Source organism: Bison bison, unplaced genomic scaffold, assembly GCF_000754665.1.
Source record: "Bison bison bison isolate TAMUID 2011002044 unplaced genomic scaffold, Bison_UMD1.0 scf7180017863457, whole genome shotgun sequence".
In the NCBI taxonomy this organism is placed as follows: Eukaryota; Metazoa; Chordata; class Mammalia; order Artiodactyla; family Bovidae; genus Bison; species Bison bison.
Window position 1 is genome coordinate 19,487 of NW_011494029.1, and position 9,780 is coordinate 29,266.

A 9,780-nucleotide genomic window follows, 5' to 3' on the forward strand; every position below is an offset into this window, starting at 1 on the left:
CAAAAGCAGAGACATTACTTTGCCAGCAAAGGTTCGTCTAGTCAAGGTTATGGTTTTTCCTGTGGTCATGTATAGATGTGAGAGTTGGACTGTGAAGAAGGCTGAGCGCCAAAGAATTGATACTTTTGAACTGTGGCATTGGAGAAGACTCTTGAGAGTCCCTTGGACTGCAAGGAGATCCAACCAGTCCATTCCGAAGGAGATCAGCCCTGGGATTTCTTTGGAAGGACTGATGCTGAAGCTGAACCTCCAGTACTTTGGCCACCTCATGTGAAGAGTTGACTCATTGGAAAAGACTCTGATGCTGGGAGGGATTGGGGGCAGGAGGAGAAGGGGACAACAGAGGATGAGATGGCTGGATGGCATCACTGAGTCGATGGATGTGAACTCCAGGAGTTGGTGATGGACAGGGAGACCTGGCGTGCTGCGATTCATGGGATCCCAAAGAGTAGGACAGGACTGAGTGACTGAACTGAACTGACTGTTTCTTTAATCTGGAAGTTATCACTCAAAGAAGTAGCTCTGATGTTGTCTCTGTATCTTTATATATTTTATCAGTATTGGACTATTAAGTTACAATGTAACTACCTTCTTGGGGACATAGGATAAGCTTCCCTAGTATTAGATGGGGAGAGTTTCCTTGAAGTTTGTGAAAATTGTCCAGTCAGTCATTCCTGGAGAGAGGCAATTCTTGGGGCAAAAATTAAAACTTGGAAGATGAGCTTTTAGTGTGGAGCCAAGCAAAAATACTTCCATCTCTCTGAGTTAGGATGAGAGACAAAGGAGTCTGTATATTCAGGAGCATGCTTAATGGTGATGGCTGGATTCTGCCACTTGGATGTGGGCTATGAGCTAGGCAGGGAGGAAGCCTTATAGTACAGCAGGAACATACCCCAAGGGAAACCAGTAAAATCGGCATGTAATTCTGTAATTTGAGAGCAATCATACATAGTAACCACTTAAAAAGTATCTTTGAATGTTCTTCTTTTCTACTGTGTCTTCAGATGACTATTGATAAACATTATAACACTGTGAGAAAATTTGTGTACCAACACTTAGGCTACAATGATAAGGGGTCTTGCAGGAGATCAAAAGCTAATGTAGAGGTGGTAGCAGAAGGAAACACATGGTTGTACACCAAACTGCAGAGTGTGATAGAAAGTGACACAGCAGGTAAACCATAGGTGAAACTGAGAACTATACTGAAGAAAGGATCAGATGAAGACTCAGATGATGACATGGACTGTGAGCACTGATATCCTCAGGAGTTAGTAGGTGGGAGAGAAGAACCTCAAAAGCAATCTACAATTGTACAATTCAGCATGCAAGCTGAGGCCACCAAGCAGTGTCTTAGTTTCCTGTTGCTTCTGTGATAGATTATTACACATCGAGTGGCTTAAAATGACAGAAATTTTTAATCTTTCAGTTCTGGAGGCCAGAATTCTGAAATAAGTCTGAAGTGTAGCTTTGTTTCTGGAGTCTCAAGGTGAGAATTCATTCCTTGCCTTTTTCAGTTTCTAAGAGGTTGTCCTCATTCCTTTGCTCATGGCTCACATTCAGCACTGCCTTCTCTTCAACCTCTGCTTCAATCATCATATCTTCTTTTACTCCCTGATTCCCTGCCCCCTTTTTTTTAAAATAAAGATCCTTGTGATTACATTGAGTTCCCTGGATAATCCAGGATAATCTCTTCCCTCTCAAAATCTTTAAATTAATCACATTGCAGAATTCCCTTTGCCACAGAAGGTAAGATATTTACAAATTCTAGGGATTAAGATGTTGACATATTTTTGAAATAGGACATGTCTTTTGTTTTTTAAATCTATTTTAAATTAACTACACTTACAGAAATACACTCATATTGGTTAATAGAATGCAGTTTTACTTATCCTATACAATTTAAACCAAAAAAGGTGGTACATGGTTTATTTTTAAAAAGAAAGAAAAAGGACTGGCAATCTGGTTTATTTTATCTATTACAATATATATAAAAGATCCTCCATCAAATGCTGCAAAAGCAACAGCATGAACCTTGAGAAATTAAATTTTGGTTTGTCTCTGAGGATGTATTTTTGAAATAGGATTCTTCTCATCCATTCTATAATTTGTAACCAACATAAGAAGGTTCAATTTTTAGTGGAGACAATGGATATTTTATTTCTGTAAATTACTATTCCTTATTTGTTATTTAAATTAGGACAGAAGAATAATTACTAAGAAAAGGTACATGCTAACTCTATAGAGTTTTGCTCAATAACTTAAAATTCAGTTTGGAAATTAGCAATACCCATACTATACTTTTCTTCTTTTCATTACAATTGATCTCTCTCTCTCAAGTATCCAGGCTTCTGCATGCAAGATTTTAAAAGTGAAAGACTTATTTAGAATGAATAAATAGCAGGAATTCTGTAAACTATTTCTTAAATTTTTAATTAGTCTATTTGTTTATTTAAATAACTTCAGTCTTTCTTACGTTTGTGTCCTGGATTTGATGGTAGATTTGATGGTACATTGCAGTTCAGGTCAGTTCAGTTGCTCAATTGTGTCCAACTCTTTGCGACCCCATAGACTGCAGCATGCCAGGCTTCCCTGTCCTTCACCAACTCCTGGAGCTTCCTCAAATTCATGTTCATGGAGTCAGCAATGCCATCCAACCATCTCATCCTCTGTTGTTCCCTTCTGCTCCTGCCTTCGATCTTTCTCAGCATCAGGGTCTTTTCCAATGAGTCAGTTCTGAGTATCAGGTGGTCAAAATATTGGAATCTCAGCTTCAGCATCCATTCTTCCAATGAATATTCAGGGCTGATTTCCTTTAGGATTGACTGGTTTGATCTACTTGCAGTCCAAGGGACTCTCAAGAGTCTTCTCCAACACCACACTTCAGAAACATTAATTCTTCGACACTCAGCTTTCTTCACAGTCCAACTCTCACATTCATACCTAACTACTGTAAAAACCATAGCTTTGACTAGATGGACCTTTGTCTAGGACCTTTGTCTCTGCTTTTTAATATGCTGTCTAGGTTGGTCATAGCTTTTCTTCCAAGGAGCAAGCGTCTTTTAATTTCATGGCTGCAGTCACCATCTGAAGTGATTTTGGAGTTTAAAAAAAAAAAAAAAAAAGGATCTCACTGTTTCCATTGTTGCCCATCTATTTGCCGTGAAGTAATGGGACCAGATGCCATGATCTTAGTTTTCTGAATGTTGAGTTTTAAGCCAGCGTTTTCACTCTTCTCTTTCATTTTCATCAGGAGGCTCTTTAGTTCTTTGCTTTCTGCCATAAGGGTGGTGTCATCTGCATATCTGAGGTTATTGATATTTCCCCCAACAATCTTGATTCCAGCTTCTGCTTCATACAACCTGGCATTTTGCACAATGTACTCTGCATACAAGTTAAATAAGCAGGTTGACAATATGCAGCCTTGTTGTACTCTTTTCTCATTTTGGAATCAGTCTATTGTTCCACGTCCAGTTCTAACTGTTGCTTCTTGACTTGCATACAGATTTCTCAGGAGATAAGTCGGGTGGGCTGGTATTCCCATCTCTTTAAGAATTTTCCAGTTTGTTGTGATCCACACAGTCAAAGGCTTTGGGGTAGTCAATAAAACAGAAGTAGATGTCTTTCTGGAATTCTTTTGCTTTTTTAATGATCCAGCAGATGTTGGCAATTTGATCTCTGGTTCCTTTGTCTTTTCTAAATCCAGCTTGGACATCTGGAAGTTCACTGTTCACGTATTGCTGAAGCCTGGCTTAGAGAATTTTGAGCATTACTTTACTAGCGTGTGAGATGAATGCAGTTGTGCGGTAGTTTGTGAATTCTTTAGCATTGACTTTCTTGGGGATTGAAATGAAAACTGACCTTTTCCAGTTCTGTGGCCACTGCTTAGTTTTCCAAATTTGCTGCCATATTGTGTTCAGCACTTTCACAGCATAATCTTTTAGAATTTGAAATAGCTCAACTGGAATTCCATCACCTCCACTAGCTTTGTTCATAGTGATGCTTTCTAAGGCCCACTTGACTTCACATTCCATTGATGTCTGGCTCTAGGTGAGTGATCACACCATTGTGATTATCTGGGTTATGAAGATCTTTTTTGGACAGTTCTTCTGTGTATTCTTGCCACCTCTTCTTAATATCTTCTGCTTCTGTTAGGTCCATACCATTTCTGTCCTTTATTGAGCCCATCTTTTTATGAAATATTCCCTTGGTATCTCTAATTTTCTTGAAGACATCTCTAGTCTTTCCCATTCTCTTTTTTCCTCTATTTCTTTGCTTTGATCACTGAGGATGGCTTTCATATCTCTCCTTGCTAATTTTTGGAACTCTGCATTCAAATGGGTATATCTTTCCTTTCTCCTTTGCTTTTCACTTATCTTCTTTTCACAAATATTTGTAAGCCCTCCTCAGACAGCCATTTTGCTTTTTTGCATTTCTTTTCCATAGGGATGGTCTTGATCCCTGTCTCCTGTACAGTGTCATGGACCTCCGTCCATAGTTCATCAGACACTCTGTCTATCAGATCAAGTACCTTAAATCTATTTGTCACTTCCACTGTATAATCATTAGGGATTTAATTTAGGTCATACCTGAAAGGTCTAGTGGTTTCCCCCACTTTTTTCAATTTAAGTCTGAACTTGGCAATAAGGAGTTCATGATCTGAGCCACTGTCAGCTCCCAGTCTTGTTTTTGCTGACTGTATAGAGCTTCTCCATCTTTGGCTGCAAAGAATATAATCAATCTGATATTGGTGTTGACCATCTGGTGATGTCCATGTGTAGAGTCTTCTCTTGTGTTGTTGGAAGAGGGTATTTGCTATGACCAGTGCGTTCTCTTGACAAAACTCTATTAGCCTCTGCCCTGCTTCATTCTGTACTCCAAGGCCAAATTTGCCTGTTACTCCAGGTGTTTCTTGACTTCCTACTTTTGCATTCCAGTCCCCTATAGTGAAAAGGACATCTTTTTTAGGTGTTACTTCTAAAAGGTCTTGTAAGTCTTCATAGAACCATTCAACTTCAATTTCTTCAGTGCTTGGTTGGGGCATAGTCTTGGATTACCATGATATTGAATGGTGTGCCTTGGAAATGAACAGAGATCATTCTGTCGTTTTTGAGATTGCATCCAAGTACTGTATTTCAGACTCTTTTGTTGACTATGATTGTTACTCCATTTCTTCTAAGGGATTGCTGCCCACAGTAGCAGATATAATGGTCATCTAAGTTAAATTCACCCCTTCCAGTCCATTTTAGTTTGCTGATTCCTAGAAAGCCGACGTTCACTCTTGCCATCTCCTATTTGACCACTTCCAGTTTGCCTTGATTTATGGAGGACCTAACATTCCAGGTTCCTATGCAATATTGCTCTTTACAGCATCAGACCTTGCTTCTATCACCAATCCCATCCACAACTGGGTGTTCCTTTTGCTTTGGGTCTGTCTCTTCATTCTTTCTGGTGTTATTTCACCACTGACCTCCAGTAGCATATTGGGCGCCTACCCACCTGGGGAGTTCATCTTTCAGTGTCCTATCTTTTTGCCTTTTCATACTGTTCATGGGGTTCTCAAGGCAAGAATACTGAAGTGGTTTGCCATTCTTTTCTCCAGTGGACCACATTTTGTTAGAACTCTCCACCAAGACCCATCCATCTTGGGTGGCCCTACACAACATGGCTTAATTTCATTGAGTTAGACAAGGCTGTTATCCATGTGATTAGATTGTCTAGTTTGTTTATCGAAGCATTATTTACAAAAAATCAAGATATGTGTGTCCACTGATGGATAAATACTTTTTTAAAGTGATATATATACACTCAGCCATAAAAAAATAACCACATTTTGCTATAGTGACAACATTGATATTTCTAGAGGGAGTTACGCTAACCAAAATAAGTCAGAGAAAGACAAAATAATGTGTGATTTCATTTATGTGTGCTATATATAAAACAAGACAAGTAAACAGGAATAACAAAACAGCTTCATAGATACAGAGAACAAGCATGGACTTTCTAGAGGGGAGGAGTATGGGGTGGGGTGGGGTGGAATAACAACAAAAAAAGGCAATTTTCTTGATTCTCATGATCATTTCACAATGTACATTTCTATAAAACCATCATATTATATATCTCAAATGCATATAATTTTTACCAACAAGACCTCAATAAAACTTTGGAAAAGGTATTAAAATTTTAAAGAAAAACAAATTAAAATAAAGTAGTTCTAAATATCTGAAATAATCTGAAGATTAAGGTAATCATCCTTTAAAGAGAAAAAGATATATATATATATATATGTTTGAATATATATTTGAACAAATATATATATGTATATATGCATATATAGTGCATGTGTGCTAAATTGCTTCATTATGTCCAACTCTTTGTGACTCTATGGACTATAGCCCACCAAGCTTCTATATTCATGGAATTCTTCAGACAAGAATACTGGAGTGGGTTGCCATGCCTTCTCCAGAGCATCTTCCCAACCCAGGGATCGAACCCTCATATTCTGTATCTGCTATGTTGCAGATGGATTCTTTAGTGCTGAGCCATAAGGGAAGCCTATATATATATATAGATATACGCCTGTAAGTTGTATTTACAGTATGATCGCCATTGCTAGTGTTGTCCAATACAGTTTCTAATTTTAGCCATTCAGAGTGTCAAGATCAATTGCTGTTGTTTGTGAGAAAGAATAGTAAATGTGGGCAGTAGCACAGAGCAGCCTAATTCCTATGTTCCACTCATTCTCAGTCAAATGCTCCTCAATGCCCAAACCTTACAAATAAACCTCTCTAGGGTGCTGGTATCATCTGTTCATTTAAAGTCCAAAATTAGAAATGGCTGTGTTTTTAACTATATCAAGTTCTTAAAGCAGTTCCCGATCAATTTATTTATTGTTACATCAGATATTTTCAAGCACATCTGCAAGCTTCCTTGGATGATAGCAACAATAACAAAGGAGAAAGTTTAAGGTACATAAACCTTGATTAAGAAGCATGGCCCTGTATCAGAAGGAAGGGTTCATTCCCAGTCATAAGTCCATTTTACCCAAATAACGCTGCTTGATGTGATCTTCTGGATGAGAAACAGATGTGTCACTGAAACATCACAATATTCTGTGCCTTGCACAGATCACCTTCATCCATTTATCTTCAAATCTCCTAATGGTGTCTAAGCTCAGGAGATGTTGGTGTAAGAAACTATGGATACTCATTACCAGGAGAAAAGAGAGGCACTGGGTTGGTATAGCACCTAGATGAATGAATTAACTAAAATGGAGGATAAGTGCCTGATGGTGGTGACTCACAGTCCAAGCACAATATTAAAAAGGATGTGGAAATTTTGAGTTTATTCTGAGCCTGTGCTCCACATTTGTAAGACATAGCAATCTATACTTTGTGGAAATAGTCTGGTTACAGGTGAAACATCTACACGAAGTAAGACCCCAGTAACCATTAAGATCTCCAAGTAACAGTGATTATCTCTGCAAGAGATGGTGGTCCAGGATGAGGCAGGGTGTCAGGGTCTCTACTAGAGAATCAAAATTCATTTAAGACCATATAACTTGAGCTACATTCTAATGAGATATGTTTGAAAAGGATGATTCATTTTGTATCACTTTGATGTATTTTTATTTTTAGAAGTTTTAATACAACCAGTTAAACATTAGCTCTTTTATGAACTTGGGTTTGAATGCACCCTCAATATTTCAAAAATCTTTCATATTGAAAAGTAGAATGAATACAGATCAGAAAAAATATATGAGATTCCATGCCAATGATTTATGGTACCATGGGAAGTTTTTCATTTGCCTGGTAAAGTTTCCTCACTTGTAAAAAGGGAGTAAAATCTTTGGGGATGTGGAGAGGGTTGAAACTCAGATGGTAAAGACTCTTCTAACTCTCCTAGCTTTAAGAGCATATTCAATCTTTAGAGCACATTTTCATTATATATTTTCAAAATTACTCTTTGCAAAGTGTCCATAAAAAGCAATATAATTTCAAAGTTATTTGTTTTACATTTTATTGGAGTATCATTGATTTTAAAAAAAGCAGAAGAACCAGAGATCAAATTGCCAACATTAGATGGGAATACCAGACCACCTGATCTGCCTCTTGAGAAATTTGTATGCAGGTCAGGAAGCAACAGTCAGAACTGGACGTGGAACAACAGACTGGTTCCAAATAGGAAAAGGAGTACGTCAAGGCTGTATATTGTCACCATGCTTATTTAATTTATACGCAGAGCACATCATGAGAAACGCTGGACTGGAAGAAACACAAACTGGAATCAAGATTGCGGGGAGAAATCTCAATAACTTCAGATATGCAGATGACACCACCCTTATGGTAGAAAGTGAAGAGGAACTCAAAAGCCTCTTGATGAAAGTGAAAGTGGAGAGTGAAAACTTTGGCTTAAAGCTCAACATTCAGAAAACCAAGATCATGGCATCCGGTCCCATCACTTCATGGGAAATAGATGGGGGAAGAGTGGAAACAGTGTCAGACTTTATTTTGGGGGGCTCCAAAATCACTACAGATGGTGACTGCAGCCATGAAATTAAAAGACCCTTACTCCTTGGAAGGAAAGTTATGACCAACCTAGATAGCATATTCAAAAGCAGAGACATTACTTTGCCAACAAAGGTTTGTCTAGTCAAGGCTGTGGTTTTTCCAGTGGTCATGTATGGCTGTGAGAGTTGGACTGTGAAGAAGGCTGAGCGCCGAAGAATTGATGCTTTTGAACTGTGGTGTTGGAGAAGACTCTTGAGAGTCCCTTGGATTGCAAGGAGATCCAACCAGTCCATTCTGAAGGAGATCAGCCCTGGGATTTCTTTGGAATGATGCTAAAGCTGAAACTCCAGTACCTTGGCCACCTCATGCGAAGAGTTGACTCATTGGGAAAGACTCTGATGCTGGGAGGGATAGGGGCAGGAGGAGAAGGGGACGACAGAGGATGAGATGGCTGGATGGCATCACTGACTCAATGGACGTGAGTCTGAGTGAACTCCGGGAGTTGGTGATGGTCAGGGAGGCCTGGCGTGCTGAGATTCATGGGGTCACAAAGAGTTGGATATGACTGAGCGACTGATCTGATCTGGTTCCTAGGTATTTAATTCTTTTTTGTTATGATTGTAAATGGGATTGTTTCCATAACTTCTCTTTCTCATCTTTTATTGTTAGTGCATAGGAATACAAGGGATTTCTGTGTTATTTATTTTGTATCCTGCAAGTTTACAAAATTCATTCTAGCAGTTTTCTGGTAGCATCTTCATGGTTTTCTATGTGTAGAAAACTCTGGGAAATAGTGAAGGACAGGAAAGCCTGCTCTGCCGCAGTCCATGGGGTCACAAAGTCAGACATTACTGAGTGACTGAGCAACAAATCTACAATGTGACATAAGCGGCACACAGTGAGAGTTTCACTTCTTTTCTAATTTGGATTCCTTTTATTTATTTTTCTTTTCTGATTGCTGTGGCTAACATTTTTTAAGGTAAGATTATATCGCTATAAACTTCCCTCTTAGAACTTCTTTTGTTGTGGCCCATAGGTTTCGGTTTGTCATGTTTTCATTGTCACTCTTCTCTAGGTATTTTTTAAATTCCTCTTTGATTTCTTCATTGATCCATTGGTTATTTAGTAACACAATGTTTAGCTACATGTGATTGTGTTTTTTATAATTTCCCCCCTGTAGTTTATTTTAAATTTCATAGCACTGTGGTTGGAAAAGTTGTTTGATATGGCATCTAAAATAAATTTTCTTCCACTTCCTGTGACTTGATTTGTG